This window comes from Natrix helvetica (genome assembly GCF_964273705.1).
Source record: "Natrix helvetica genome assembly, chromosome: 1".
NCBI classification, from domain to species: domain Eukaryota; kingdom Metazoa; phylum Chordata; class Lepidosauria; order Squamata; family Natricidae; genus Natrix; species Natrix helvetica.
In genome coordinates this window covers 71,072,872-71,089,043 of record NC_138548.1, presented here as the reverse complement: position 1 = coordinate 71,089,043, position 16,172 = coordinate 71,072,872, and the positions used below count along the sequence as shown (strand labels likewise).

The window sequence follows — 16,172 nt, the reverse complement described above, 5'->3', positions numbered from 1 at the left end:
GAATCCCGAGGCAATTACTCCTTGCTGCTTAGTTTGGAAGTAGAAACTATTACTCCAACTAACTGTGATTAATTGTAATGATTACATGCAAGAATTCCAACAAGTACCTTTACATGTGTATCTTTAGATATCCAATTTTTGGTAACAAACTGTTTTTTTTTGTGAACATCCAGAAGCTTGTCTCCTGTGAACAGCACTCTGTATAACTGTTCATGCTTTTGATAATCATCAGTCTTTACTTCAGGTTAAATACTCACACTAGGAATAACATTTCTGTACTTGTGCAGAGAACAAACACAAGAACATCTGACACAAGAACATTTTAAAATATACAGCTCAATGATTCTTCAACATAAACACCTTCCCTTATATACTGAAGGGAAAGTGAAGTGGTACAAGATAATTTTGTACATTTAACTGTTTCTAGAAAGAAATGACACAGACATTTCAGTGCATTCTCAGCTCATGCTGCTTTATTGCTAAAAAATTATACACAGGTGCAGAGTTTCAAAGCTCATTTTTGAGCAATTGTTTACAGTGTCAAAAAATACATTTAACACATTCTTTCCCTTCCCCAAATATGCATAGATATAAAAGCAAGCTGCCATCTGGAAAATATTAGGTATATACATAGGCAAATTGTTCACATTGATAATGTATATAAGGGAGTAGATTATACTCTTATCTTTCCTTATCCAGATGACTTTATCTGTTAGTAAAAGGCATCCCTATCTGCCAATAATTTTGTAGATTATCTTCAAGATTTAACTTTTGCTACCAATTCTTCCCAGTTTTCAAACACCAAAATAACATTTTATTTTTTTAAAAAAAAAGTATATCCATTTAGGAGTTCAGTCTTAAATTCTACTCTTTATAGTTGAAACACCTGCAAACAATCTACAAGTCAACTTTGGAAGGAAAAATTTAGAAATGAGAAACTGTTTATTTCGCTTGTTACAGTGGTTTGCAAGACTTCAATTGTAACTTCAATAGGTTTACCGGTAGTAATATAAAATTACTGATTACTGGCAACAGTTGTGCAAAAATATGGTTGGAAATGTGTATAACTGGGAAAATTACAAAGCCAAAAATGCACAACTATGCCTTAACAAATATTCACACCTAGAAAAAAGGTCTAACTTTGAGATACACTAGTACTCAGATAAGCTAAGACTGCCTTTTTGAAAACTAGTGCAATCTAAAGATTCAAACTCAAGATTTCTTTTTCGCACATCTTAACAGGAAAAATATGTGCCAACACACTGCTGCAACAGCTATCCTGCTATATTTCTAGTATCTACACATGTTCTGCTGCACCAATTGTTCAAAATTGAGTCTTATCAATCCTCTAAATCAGGGGTGTCAAACTTGATTTCATTGAGGGCTGCATCAGGGTTGTGTTTGACCTCTGGGCTGGGGGTGGGTGGGGCCAGTGGTGGGCCTAGCCCCCCTGACCTCTGCTTTTGCTGGCAGAGGGCTGCAGGCCGAAAACGGGGTGGGTGGCTCATGCCGCTGCCCCCCCCCCAGCTCAGTTTTTGCTTGCAGAGACACTGTGGGCCGGTCCTTTAGTGTTTCCAGACAAGCCCATTAAGCACCCTATGAGCTGCATCCAGCCCTCAGGCCTTGAGTTTGACATCCCTGCTCTAGATGATGAAAAAAGCTACACCCTATTGACAGCTTGAATGAATAGTTAAATATCTCCAATTTTCATAATATAAGTTATCATTTCTGGTTTGAAACCAGTTCATTTTAATCCAGCTGCCAAAGTGGTGGGGGGAAAAACTGAAAAGCTACACCTGTCTTAGAAAGAATTAATACCTGAAAAGTATGGACAGCTTACTCATTTTAATTAATCATTGTTTTTTAGCTGCAACAGGCTCTGGCTAAATTTACTATCTCTACTTAAAAATAACCACAAGCCCTAAACTGCTTAGATCATTTTTATTGCCCCATCTGGGATTTATATATTCCCTTTTCTGTGCTCTGAAACTCTGCACCTTTTTTTGTTTGTACAACTGCAGCAACCAAGAAACCCAAATTGCCATTAACCATGTTCATATCATGTAGGTTCATGAGCTGCTATGAACTTGGTAAGAGGCTAAAAGGGTTCATTCTACTGGTTCCTTTTTCTAATACACAGTTTTGGCGTCATGCTTCGTCCCTTCTTTGTACATTTTGCCCCTTTACTAAAGAGGCAGCATGTTGTCTAAAAAAAACTGAGAATCAAAGCAGTAAATTCAAGCTATTGGTATATTGGTTCCTATTGCTTCATAATGTATAAATGCATATATCAATTTACTGATAATAGCTATAACACTATACATTTTAATCATGCATAATTAGAATACTATCTCTAAAAAAAAGACGGTTTGTGAGTCTATGTGCTTGTGCCAGTGGTTTTTCCCACACAAGTATTCCATTCTGACAGCTTTGTAACCTTATCTGTCTTCACCTGCACGGAAAAGAAAAGAATTGCAATATCCAGTCCTTAAGAAATACTACACTTTATGGAATATTTGTTGTGCTGTGACTTGGAAAACTTGGAAATTCCATCTAAAACCAGCTAGGAAGTGCTCAGATTCAAAGCTTCCATCATTCATTTCCCATGTTCCTAGAATGAACTCAGTTCCTCTCTGCACAATAGTTTTCTTCTCTAGAATGCAAGAAAGTCACCCTAATCCTCCCATAACCAACATGCATTCTTTCTCTAATCATTTTCAGATTCCAATAACAAACCCATGCATAAGTGTTCTTTTATTCCCCTTTGTTAAGAGATACATCAATGTATTTATTCCAGCAATCTTTGTATACATTTTTGCACTTATGCATAGCTACCATTTTTCCACATTTCTGGAACAGTTAATTTCCCTGCTTCTTTCTCTACATATGGGCTCCTCTTGTAACTCATCCCAAGCATACAAACTGAATGCAAAACCTCAATCCAGTTTAGCTTCTCTAGATCAAAGAACTACTTGCAATCTGTATTCCAGAAGCCTGTTTGTGAGAGCTATTTTCTGGCACCTATGTGTCAATATTGTGCTTGAATTCTTACATGATTTATTGTTTTTCAAAGTGCAAAATAAAGGAAAATTTAAAAATCCAAAGGAAAGTCTATATTAAGAGGAATTTCACCATAAAATTTAGAGAGTAGGTGCTGATTAAAATATTTTTAAAAAGTACTAAAATATTGATGGATGAAATGCAAGCTCTATGAAGTCTTTCAAAAATAGTATTGTTTCAATGAAGCTGATCTGCAGTCAAAAATTAAGAGCTATCAACAAATTATTACAAAGGAAGGAGAAGCTACAGAGAATAGTCAGATTAAGTACAACGAAGAGCCACTTAAGAATTTTATCTCATCTGCATTTAGAATTGTATTTCAGTATTAAATTTTCAGCAATACTATAGTCCCTTATCACTTAGATCAAGGCAGTAATGTACTCTACGATGAGGCTGCGATTCAGATGCTTTAGCAAGCAATTAACAACAGTTTAACTAGTTCTTCCAGAATAGCACCACATTCAAGTCTTTCATGCAATCCTAGTGACTCAGATTATGAGAGTAAAATTTTCTACGAGCAATGTTATATTCAGCCTAGCACCAGCTGAGCCAACAAAAAGATTTGTAAATTAGCTGCTCAAAACATGGGAGCAGTGAAAATTGTACTGATATAGATATGAGATACTTTTAGGGTTCTGCAAATGGGTATTTAAATAATCACCTAGGCAACTACAGTAAGTACAAATAATTTTCCAGGGTTAGAAAAATTGTTTGTGAGTTTAATGAATACCCCCCTATCAATTTTGTGATCGAAAGTCACCTAAACATATCAACTATTTGTCTACATAAATGTTTGATTAAACTTCTGAACATTTTAGAAAACTTGTGCTAATTTTCATTGATCAGTATAAATACGTAGAGCAGAAAGTCCTATAGAATATGTATAAACATGCATGCATGTGTGTATATGCATTTTATTTTAAAACTGCCACCTTTTCCATGTAGGTAAATGATAGATATCAAAGAATGTAGAACAAAAATAAAAGTAAATCCATTTTCTTTAAATATATGTCCCAGTCTTGCAGATGAATCTGGTCAATCAAATCCCGCTTAAGGCAGATTTCTATATTAGATTTACAATTTACTTGGTCTTCAATTTGCACATGCATACAAAGTTAGTGCAACTGAATTTTAAAGAGGTATAAACTGCACTCTCTAGAATGATGAAAGAAAGAATTTGCCAGGCAAACTTGCTCTTCTTCTTCCACGTTTACAAGTAGCTTTATAAAATTTTAAAAAAGTGAAACCATATCAGATTTGCTTAGAAAATGAATAAAAGAATTATACAAGCACTACTTTTAGAGAAATTCACAATTTGGTTCAAACATTATATCCCTGGGTAGAACCCAGCTTCAAGGATTCTTTTACTACAGAAATGTTGGTCAATTATCTACAAACATTCTGTGTTAAGTTTTTATTAGTTTCCTACACAATAAACCTTTTTCCTAATTATTTCAATTTTGAAAAATAAAATTATTCTGGAATTTTTGCCAAACTTCGCCTTGTAGCATTCAAGCACACAGTTTTGTGGTAGAGAGGAACTGACTAGCCTTTTAATGAGAAATTCAACTTCCTGCAGCACAGAGCACAGCAAACCTATTTGGTTAATACCATTTATTCTACTATACTATTCTTGCCAATGCAAGTTAAGTCCTATTACATGCAAACAGTTATTGCTACTAAAGTTCTATTTATTGTCATCTTATGGCTTATTTGCATCAGGGATTTCCCCCCCCCTACATACTGTGCTATTTTGCATTCCAGTTTCAGAGGTATTTTTCCATCAATTCTCCCAATCATCAGCCCCATTTCATTCAATTATACTGCTGTTCACAAGAGCGCCCCAAAAGAGCTCAGGTCCTCACAATTCATCTCCAAACGACACACCTTGCCACTTTCATGAGAAAATAGAGAGAGAGAGAGATCTTTAAAAGTAATTCTGCAGTTCTCTGAGTTAACACTTACAGTCCAAGTATCATATTATGTTTGCCAATAAAGAAATACAAAGTCAGAGACATATTTTCTCTCCATCAAGTTGGCCATTTATAGAGAAGTATTTTTTTTTTAAAAAAAGATGCAGTATCCCCTTTAAGCTAAAAGTAGCATTTAAACCATGAAGATCTACAAAAAGCTAGATTCATAACTTAAAACTTGACTTGTTTAAACCAAAAATACAGTTTTAAGTAAATGAGTTACCTAGCTAAAGCAATAATTTCAGAAAAGAGGAGGGAAACCTACTGATTAATTACTGTAATATAAATATAGATATTTGGATGCAAGAAATAAATTTAACTAAATATTTAATTAGTAAGAAAACAACAAATGCTTTACCAAAATAGCGAGGTAAGCCAAAAAAAATATGAGATTTTAATAATGAACAATGCTAATAACTTAGGTGCATTCAGAATTAGCTGTACAGTGATAGCATTTCTAGATTAGTCAATTTTGCAAGATGCTACTCTTGATTAACAGCTGCCACATTGGCAGATATGTGCAAGCCCCAATCTATCATTCAGTTTCTACAAGCAACAGATACACTGTAAAAGGTTACCCATTCCTGTCTTAATGCAAGCACAAAAACAACCAACAAATCTGATTCAAAAACATACTAAAACTTTTTGAGGAAAAAAGCATGAATGGGAAAGACTAGTTCTATGCTTATTCCAGTCCCTAAAACTTAAAACCTTACACTATCAGTTTTTTTTCCATTATAGCAAAATATTCCATGATCCACAAGGGGTTTTGTTAAAGATTATTACTTCTATTAGGGTTTTTACATGCAGTTTAAGTGCACTCAAAATATACCTGGCTGATTAAAGACTATTTTCATGCAATCACTATGAAATTCACATCTCACTGATTCTATGCAGCAGTTTCTTCTACCATTGCCTAGAAAGGACACTGCATCTTTAGACCAAGACCATAACCATGTCAGTTTCCTATAAGTTACATCATCAGCTTCATTAATTTGTCACTCTGAAATCGTAAAAAAGTACTACTAGGCTCATGCACTGATCCTAACATGGCACTACAGTTTTGCTACGAAGCACTAATGCTTATGGAACTATACACATTTTAAAATGGAAGACATTGGTGATTTTGTTGTTCTCAAACAACTTGTAACATTTTGTCCACAAGTATTAAAATATATTTATATGTATATATCATACTATTGCACATGCCCCATATTTGCTTCATCTTTCAGATGTGAAAGATTTCTTGCCAAGGTGGACAACAAATGAGTATGTAAAACTTAAAAAAATATAAGGCAATATTGCCTGTGAATAGCACTGTTAAGGAGATGCACATGGATAAATAAACTAAAATGATTTCCTGGGCATAGAGAGCAGTGTTGTTTTTCTCAAATGCTAAGTTTACTCTTAATGCAGCCGTATTCAATAGAAATAGATAAATTGTTACAGTGGCATTTAGTGAGAAAGGAGATAAAAAATTGATTTTCTTCTTAAATAATGATCATTTTCTAATGATTTGGGAAACTAAATTACATTCCCTTTCTGTCCCAATGTACTGTATTATCTTTCCCATAAAATATCTCTGAGGTATAAATAGCTAAAACAACATCCAAATAACTGATTAAATTCATGCTGCTTTCTAATTTTTAGTAAGAGTTGCAGAGAACAACTTCATTAAGTTTTACTTCTGAAACCTTGATAAACCCAAAAGATATCCACGTTATTTTAAATTTGAAACATTTGTATGAGTAAATTTCCAAGTTTCACAACTCTTTTGACTATTAAATGTTTCATTTTTGTCCTGTAGCTATAGATTTTAAGCCCTCTGAAAGTGTTCTATTGCAACACTTTAAAAAAAACCACAACTGTACAGGTAGTCCTTATTTAGTTCTTATTATCTATGCCACAGTTACAATGGTAAGGAAAAAGTAACTTTACTACCAATCCTTGCATTTATGACATCCACAGTTCTGTAAAGCAAAGGAAAGCTGAAGAAAGATCTCAATGACGGGTCAGTTTCATTTACTGGCTGCTTTGCTTAACAATCAAGATGCCAGTTCCAGTTTGGTCACTAAATGAGGACTACCTCCACTTCATTTTTATTCAAAGAAAGAAAAAATGTTTACTCTTTTATCATATCTAAGCTAAAGACGACATGATGACAAGCAAACACAAATGCTTTGCTAGGTATATTCCCCTTATTAAAACTGTTTAAAACATACAAACATCCCAAATGTTCTTCCAGCAGCCACGACTTTACCTTTGAAAGTAACAATCAGCCAAAAACATTCAACATTCTAAGCTATGACTAGCAATTATCAAATGTACTTCCTTTAACTAAGATTGAGGCTATTGTTAAAACGATTAGAGAACCTACGTTAACATTTTAATAAAAACGAAAATAAGGTGCTCCGTGGCTCAGCAAGGGAAGAAGACATAGGCCTTTGCACCCATTGTGGCAAAAAGCAGCTTTTTATCCCAGCTTGAAAGAGTCCAGTAGAAACAAACAAGATGCAAAGAATGTCCTGCAAGCATGCTTAGAACACAATTCCCACCTTAATTCTGGGTGACTTATAAAGAAATAATAAAGAAGCCCTTCCTGAGCATGTCTAACTTTTGTTCATCTAAGCAGTGGAGTTTTACATACAAGGTTATATTGGCATTGTTGTTCCTTTCAGGAAAAAGCCTAGACAGTTCCATCATTGTTCCTTTTATTGTTGAATTCCTTAGGAAAGAATTGGGATACCCAGTTAATTCTGCTGCCCAAGGCTTTCTATACTTTTAATACCCCAACCTTCATTTTGTGGGACATATTATTAATCTCCCCACTTTTCAGCTTTTATGTACATTCAATTATACATAACTTGAGTGACGCAACTGTTCATAATTGCTTCAAGATTTACTCGCATCAAGATTCCAATTAAAATCTAATTATAAACTGGCTCTTTTAGGAAGGACATTTTTCAGTGGAAAATCTTTCAAACTATTTTTTTTTCCTTTTATAACACATGTACAGTCTGGTCCTTCTGCCACAATTTTTCATCAAGATTTCTGAGACGGTATGTCAAGAACATACCGATTTGTTAGGTTCTCCAAAGATTGACTTATTTTACTAAAGTATATTGAATGAATCAAAGTGTCAACAAGAATTGACAATTGCTCATAGTGTAATGCACAATCACTTTTAGAGGGCAAAAACCATAAGCAAAAGCATGGTTCACGTGAAAGTCCATATATTCATTTTAGTTGCTTTGCAAGGCTTGTACTTTCCACCTGTAAAATTCTGCTTCACGTGATGATTTTTTATGATGCGGACCTGTAAAAGGACCAAAGCAGCATTTCTTCATTTCCATTTAGAAAAATAAAGGAAGAGTTTTCTTCTCAAGATGGGCATTCATGAATAACAACTCTTTAAGAAACAGCCTCTCGGGTCAAAAGGAAAAGACCTGGAACCAAACACACACAAATTATTTATTTATATCCCACCTTTATTATTTTTACAAATAATTCAAGCTAGTGAACGCTTCCAATAAACCTCCCCTCTCCTATTTCCCCCCACAACAAACCTATGAAGTAAGATAGGCTGAGAGAGAATGTCTGGCCTAAGATCATCCAGCTAGCTTTCATGGCCAAGGCAGGACCTGAACACAGCCCTCACCCGTAGACCCATGATGGCGAACCTATGGCACGCGCGCCAGAGGTGGCATGCAAAGCCCTCTCTGCTGGCACGCACGCCATTCGCTCCAGGTCAGATCTCCGTAGTGTTTCTTTCATGAGTTTCTGTTTCCCTGCAAACGACGAAACAGAAGCTCGCGAAAGAAAAAGATCTCACCTCTTGCTGCGCTGCCAGTATTGAGATGCTCCACCTCCCACCAGCCATCTGGTCTTCGGGTCTCTGCTCTGCATGCACACATGTCCGCATATGCACACATTCAAGTGCGTGCGCACACCTTTCAGTTTGGGCATGTGTGCATGCACAGTTTAGGCACTCGATGTCTAAAAGTTTTGCCAACATTGCACTAGATCCAACCAGCTCTTGAATTCAATGTAATGAATCTGAAAACAATATTTCATTTCATAAAAACTTGGCATTTTAACACTGGAAAATAATCTGCAGATGAATTTTAGATAATGTAAACAACTGGGGCATTGTGCCATAAATTATGATCACATTCTGCTTACTCTTAAGACCCATTAATTTCCCATCCACAGCAAGACTACTTTATAAGCTTAGAATCTGAAGACTATGTTTGCCCTCTGATACAAAAATATCACTGGAAAACATTGCCATGAAAAGCAACTGAGTATGGGAAATAAATCTTATTTCTACTGCATATAGCAATAGCGTTTAGATTTATATACCACCCCATAACGCTTTACACTCTAGAAGCATTATTTGAAGAAGAAAATATGCATTGTGCTAAATGTACAATATAAAGTAGTACAGTTTTTTTATTTATTTTACTGATAACAACTGAGTTGAGGTCCGAGACGTTTATCATTTGGAATACAGGAGAGGCTTAACGCTATTTAATTGAAAGCTTGCCATGGAATAAGAAACAACAGAAAACAAATTTTTAATGAAAATGATAGTAGTCTGTAAGACACTAACAAAAAGAATGTTCAAGCCCTGGTCATCTCATGCCAGGACTAATGCTATGTGTTCTACCCTTGAAAAGCATTCGGAAGCTGCAACTGGTGCAGAGCGTATCAGTTCAGGCAGATTCCGGACTCCCTTGAGTGGTCCATGTTACACTGCTGTTCCATGAACTGCACTGATTGCTGTTTGCTTCCCAATGCAATTCAAGGTGTTGGTTATTACCTTTAAAGTTGTGCGTGGCATGAGTCCAGCTTACTTGAGGAACTGTCTCATCCCAATAGGAGAAGATCACCCCATCAGTGCCAGTAGAGAAGCATATGATGGATCCTGTTGGTTAAGTAATTCTGTCTGGCGGGGTCCAGGGGAACAGCCTTTTTACTGTGGCTATGGACCTTTGGAACATCTTGCCCCTCAGAGAGAGATCTGCCCCCACCCTCTTGACCTTCTTCAGTTTTGCTAGTTTGCCTGAGGGAGTATCATGCTGGAGGTAGCTGAGGGACTAATAGCAGATCCGATCTCCCCTCTTGTGCATGCTGTTTCCTCCCCTCCCATGTTTTAATCATCATCATCATTTTTTGTTGTTTTGTTATTAATAAAAATATCTATATACTATGGTTCTCCTGCTTTTAACATTGTAATCCATCCAGAGTCATCTTTTGACGAGATGGGTAGCAAACAAATACAAAAAAATAAATATCAGTACAGCATCAAGCTACTGATAATACCAGAGGTCCAAATTAGACTGGGTTTTAAAAATGTCCTGGAAGAAGCTACTGGCAAACAGTTTCCACATCCTGCGAAGAAAACTACCAGTCCATAACATTATCAGGAAGCAAGATTAGCTTGAAAAATGTTTACCTCTAGTGATGGATTATTCCTGGATTTTTTCCCCTTTTGGACGATAAGGACATTTGCTTGCTTCCAACTCCATTACAATTTCTCTGTGAATGTAGAATTTTCATAAATTATAGAAAAGTCCTGATTAAGATATTCTAGGATTCACTTCTAAAGAAGGAGACATTCATATAGAGCAGGGTTCCCCAACACTCAGTCCACGGTCCAGTGCCAGACCGCAGCCGGTTGGGAATCAGGCCGTGAAAGTGGTGAGCAAGTACACGTGCAAAGCTGCATTTGTGAAAGTGGCACACGCGTGAAATCATCCCTTCTTGCCCTCCCGCCGCCACCACCTCCCTCCGCCAGTCCATCAAGCTAGAAAGACTGGGGCCCACTGATATAACGGAATGTGTTCACAGAACATATAATTTGGTTTATTCTTCTGGAATACATAACTGCATTGCATCTATTAAATTTCATTGTTATTTTCACTTAATTCGCTAACCTATTCAGATTGTTTTTAATGGAGGGAACTTGCTTTCCATCAAATTTTCATCTGGAAATTTGATAGGCATTCTCTGTTTCCTTTTTCAAGTCACCCCATTTTATACCTCACTCCCAACTTGATGAGGAGTCACTAATAAGTACTGTTTATTTTCAAACCAGCTATGCATGCATTTATTTCTCATGACATCCAGTCCAAACAATACAGTACTAGCTTGCTAAAGCAGAATCAAATGGAGTCACTCAACACTTCACTGAAATCACGGCATATTTCGTCCATTAATTTTCCAAATTAGTTATCCAAGGAAAAAAATGAGAGAAGATTAGCCTGACAAAATTTATTTTTGAAAAGTTCATTATAATTTGAAAATTACTGCAATGTTTTTAAGATGTTTACAGGATATCTCTTTCAGATCTGCTCTAGAATCTCCCCACGTAAAAACGGAAGAGTGACCATTCTGACATTTCCCCATTCTTTCTTTGAATATAGGAAAAACTTTTATCCAATTATCCAGCACTTCATATGTTTTCTAGGAATTTCTCAAATATAAAACCTGAAAGTTTGACGTGTCATCGGCAAATTCCTCTAGCACTCTGAGATAGATACATCTGTCAAATCATAAAGTGACAGGCCACACAATTCCACAGACAAATTGCACTTACCTTTCATTTCATGCTGCACTGATCATTTTATCACCAAGAACTTTTGCCTTTAGCTTTCAGTTAATGTAAATGTTGACTGCCAAACACTATGATATACGCTTGGACCTGGAGGGGCACAGACCTGGAGGGGAGAACAAGATATTAAAAGACGTATTACATATTGCTGTTTCCTATCTTGTAACCATTAAGGACCATTATGGTATTCCTTCATATTGGAGCAAATCTTTACAGATTAAAATCATAACTGACAACTTTTGACTTTATACTGAACCTCTCAAATGTGAACAGAATTTATCAAACAGAAAGATGACAAACAAGCCATTATTGAACTATACAAACCCAAAATTTCCGCCTTACTTATTTTGGGAATGTCAGCTGATCAAACTCATTGGAGTTAAAGGAAACGAAGCCATCAAAAACATGGTGGTTAGCTACCAATAGCCAGAGCATAAAAGAACAGAAAGAAGCTACACAAGATGGATAATGTGAACAATCAGTCCATAGACTCTCTGAAATTCAAACATGATTGAATGGCTAGCATCATCAATATTTCTGAAAGCTGATATGAACACCATCATCCTACCAGAAATACACAATTACATATCCTTATCCATAATTTGGATATGCAATTGGTAAATAGTGGCTCATTAAAACCTTAGTATAGTCTGCATAAATAGTTCTGGCTTGTATTTTCTTTCACCTTTTTCATCTCAGGCAACAGTATCAGAACTTTCTAATCCCAATTAGTGTTTGCATTTAACTCTGAAACTGGACAAGTAATTAAGGAGCTGCGCTTGGGGGGGGGGGGAGTTCTAGTTCCCAGTGAAAGTACATCCTAGGTCTCTGAAGCTCACATTTAAATTTGGGGAAAACTGTAGAAAGAAATGTTATATATGCCATAGTGAGCTCGTGAAAGAACAGTAGCATATAAAACTAACAAATAAGTCCCCACACTAAAATGTAGTAAATTTCCAAATCTATTTGGAAAAAGAGATACACATCCCTAAGCCTTATAGACATTTAGTAACAAATTTACCATTGACTATTCCTCCCTAAATGCTTTACTGGATCAGGTCCACAAAAAGCACAGTGTTCAGAGTGGGAGGTTATAATTATAGTATTATCAATTTTATATCCATCTTTCCTTCAGAAGTTCAATTTTAATTTAATCTATCACTGAATATAAGTAGCCTCAAATCATCAAATTAATTTTCTGGCTGACAGTAGATTAGAATTTGGGCCACCCCATTCTTTGTTCAACAATTTACATGTTTCACTACACTAGTTCACCAGGATGGTCCTTTTCGAGATTTTTGTGCCCAAACCAGTAACATAAAACACGTGTTGTCCACTTGTACTATTCTACAAAAAGCCTATTTTAATTTTTTAAAATGTATTTATTCATTACAAATACCATAGTACACATAAAATAGTCCTATTGACCAGTTTCAAAGTTAAATCCCTTCATGACTAAGCTTATGAAATATATTTATAATGCTCCTAGAGTGTCACTAAAATAACTACATTCTGAATACAAGTATTCAGCCTGTTCATATTTTTATATTAAAAGCAATATATATTAAATTGTCATACTTTTGTTTGAATAAAATATTTAAGCTATGTAAGTTGTATTTCAACTATTTTTTCTCCAAATGGTTCATTTGAAAACCCTTTAGCTAGTAGAAAATATAAGCTTTATTACTAGGCAGCATTTCTGTCAGATCATTCTGTGTTGTGAGTTCTTTGGAAAAGTCACTCAAAGTAAGTTCCAACAAAACTATTCAGAGGAATTCAAAATGTTTTTAGGCACCAATGTCCAGCTGGGTTCCTTGCCATATCTTGTGGGAAAAAAACCTGCTAATTTGGAGGTAAGTGTCATCTCTTAAAAGTAATCACGTACCTTCGAGGAAAGGGCCTAATCTAGAATATTCTCTACTGATCTGATCCCCTAGAATGAAAAAAAACCCAGACAATTACAATTTTTAGTTTCATTAATAAGGCTAGTAAAAATAACTTTGCTGGTAAGTCTCGTTTCTCAGCATCTGTCCCTTTATTCAATGATATTTCAGCAGCTGAATAAATACTTCAGAAGGGCTCATTAAAAATATTGGCAATATCTACTTCAATAGATGCAGCTGCTTTCAGAGTACACACTAATGAATACAGTACATATAAATCTATTGAAAATTCAGTTCCCAGCCATCTGTAGAATTCTCTAACAAGTCTCTATTACATACAAAATCTATTCCCTAGATGTCTCAGCATTTTCTAAAACTAGTCATTACGGACTTCATAAGCTCATTGTTCCTATCATTGCTCTTTTATTCCTATTTTAAAAAAAACAAAAGTTACTTTTATAAATATGCATATAACACTAGAAACTATACTGAAAAGAAAACAGGAATTCAAAATGGAAACACTGATATTTTTTCAACTGATATTTCAATGTCATATGTCTGCCTACATTTTGCCCTCCTACCCATCCCCATCCTAAATTCAATTCCAAATCACAAAATACCGGAGGACTGTAACCAAATGTAATTCTGAATACAAACAAAAGAATACAAACAGTTTCATAAAACAAAGCGTCAGCACAGTCTTATCAATATTAAACTAAGAGATAGGTCACTATACAAAATACCATGAGCAAAAAAAATGTACCGATTTGGCAAGAAAAAAATGGACATAAAACAAAACTCTGGGGCAGGAGAGAAAGTCTCAATTACAGCCTTCCTGTGAGCCTTGAATCCCTAAACATGAAAGCGGGAGCCAGAAAATGTCTGGAGTTTCATATATCGATGTATTTATACCAATAAATCAAGTACAGGTAGTTCTCGACTTATGACCAAAATCGAATTCAACATTTTTGTTGCTAACTGAAAACATTAAGTGAATTTTGCCCCTTTTTAAGACCTTTCGTGCCACAGTTGTTAAGGGAATCACCGCCGGTGTTAAGTTAGTAAAATGGTTGTGAAGTGAATCCATCTGGCTTCTTCATTGACTTCGCTCAGCAGCAGGTCGCAAACGGTGGTCATAAGACCCCCGAGACAACCTTCGTAAATCGGTTGCCAAGCCTCCAAATCTCAATGACAACTGTCGTAAATGTGAAAAAACGGTCATAAGTCACTTGTTCCAATGCCCTTGTAACTTAGGTCACTGAAGGAACTGTTGTAAGTTGAGGACTACCTGGATCAAGCTTGTATTACAACCGTACTGTTCACGGCCCAACAGAAAGTCTCCCCCACTCCCCCCAAAAACCCACCTCTGGCTTTCATTAGCCATTCTAGTGGGAAAGGCTCGCGGTGCCTTCCTTCGCAGTCACAGAGCTCGGTGGCGCCCGAAAAGCGCCACGTTTAAGCCATCTCCGTTTTCCCCTTCCAGTTCCAACGGGACGCAGTAGCCCAAAGCTTCGCCTATTACCCTGACGCACATTGTATGTGGCACCCTACACCAGGGAGGAGAACAGCAGGGAGCAGTTCCGAGCCTAGGTCGGAAGAAGAGCTCAAGGTCGGTTCCATAATCCTGGAACTTGCTCTAATCAAGAGGCGCGCGATAGTGGTGAGCACACACAGGGCTCAGATCCCCGTTCACCCCGCCAATAAGCCAAGGCAAAACAACTCCTTGCACCGAGTCGGGCTTATGTCCAACAAGGTCCGGTGTTCGCAGCCCTCTCCGCCACAGCGATTGGCTTTCCCCGCTCTCTTACCCCAGATGGGGCCCCCGGGCCGCAGCCCGCAGCGGCTCTCGCTCCACTTCTTCCCCTTCACTCCGCCATCTTCCCCTCCCTGCTTCCAGTCGCCCAATCGGAGCCCGCGCGAAAGAATCACGTTGCCGACGCCTCTCCTCTTCTATTGGGCCTAACTGTTATCAGTCACCTCCCGCTTTTGATTTTTATTGGACAGCTAACCCGAGCCTCCGCTATACGGAAAATCCATTGGCCAAGCGAAGGGATGGGGCACGCCTTCCTTCTCCTGGAATTGCTCCGCGGCGTCGCAAAGGTGGAGGGTTGGTGCGTTGGGTCATTCCCAACGCCTTGGAGGGAGAAACGACCTGTGGGATGGTTGGTGGGCCGTGTTATATTGGAAGCGACTCGGAGCAGAGAAGAAACGTCAGTCCACTGGGCCTGCGCCGGCCGCGGCTTATTTCCGTACAGATCCCTGCCCTTGCCTGTTTTGCGCTCAGTCAACATCCACTGACGCATGCGCACAACATTCACATACCAGTGGTCCCAGCTTTGGAATTGGAAAAGCCTGACTGGAATTCCGGGAGGGGGTGGGGCACTGAAAATCAGGTCTTACTTTGCAGTCATCAAACGCTGACTCGCAATGTGGTCCACAGTTCAGTATGTGGGGTGAAGACGTTCATGGTTCTTAAAGCCATAGATTACAGCCTAAGGGTTCTTTTTTTTTAATTAAACCATCGAATGGTCTTACTCTATGGTGAGTTCACAGTGGATGTAAGTTCACACAGGTAATCCTCGATTTGCAACAGTTCATTTAGTGACCAAACTTACAACAGCACTGGAAAAAAGTGACATG

The 16,172-nt window shown here is 37.2% G+C and overlaps 1 long non-coding RNA gene across 1 annotated transcript; it reads right to left on the bottom strand.

The window, feature by feature from the left end:
• Window positions 1-451: 451 nt before the first annotated feature.
• Window positions 452-15,447, bottom strand: LOC309392727. The gene is made up of 4 exons (XR_014175483.1): window positions 15,341-15,447; window positions 11,635-11,739; window positions 10,492-10,574; window positions 452-8,479 (listed from the first exon to the last, which is right to left on the bottom strand). It is a non-coding gene; the product is annotated as an uncharacterized lncRNA (long non-coding RNA).
• Window positions 15,448-16,172: the final 725 nt, after the last annotated feature.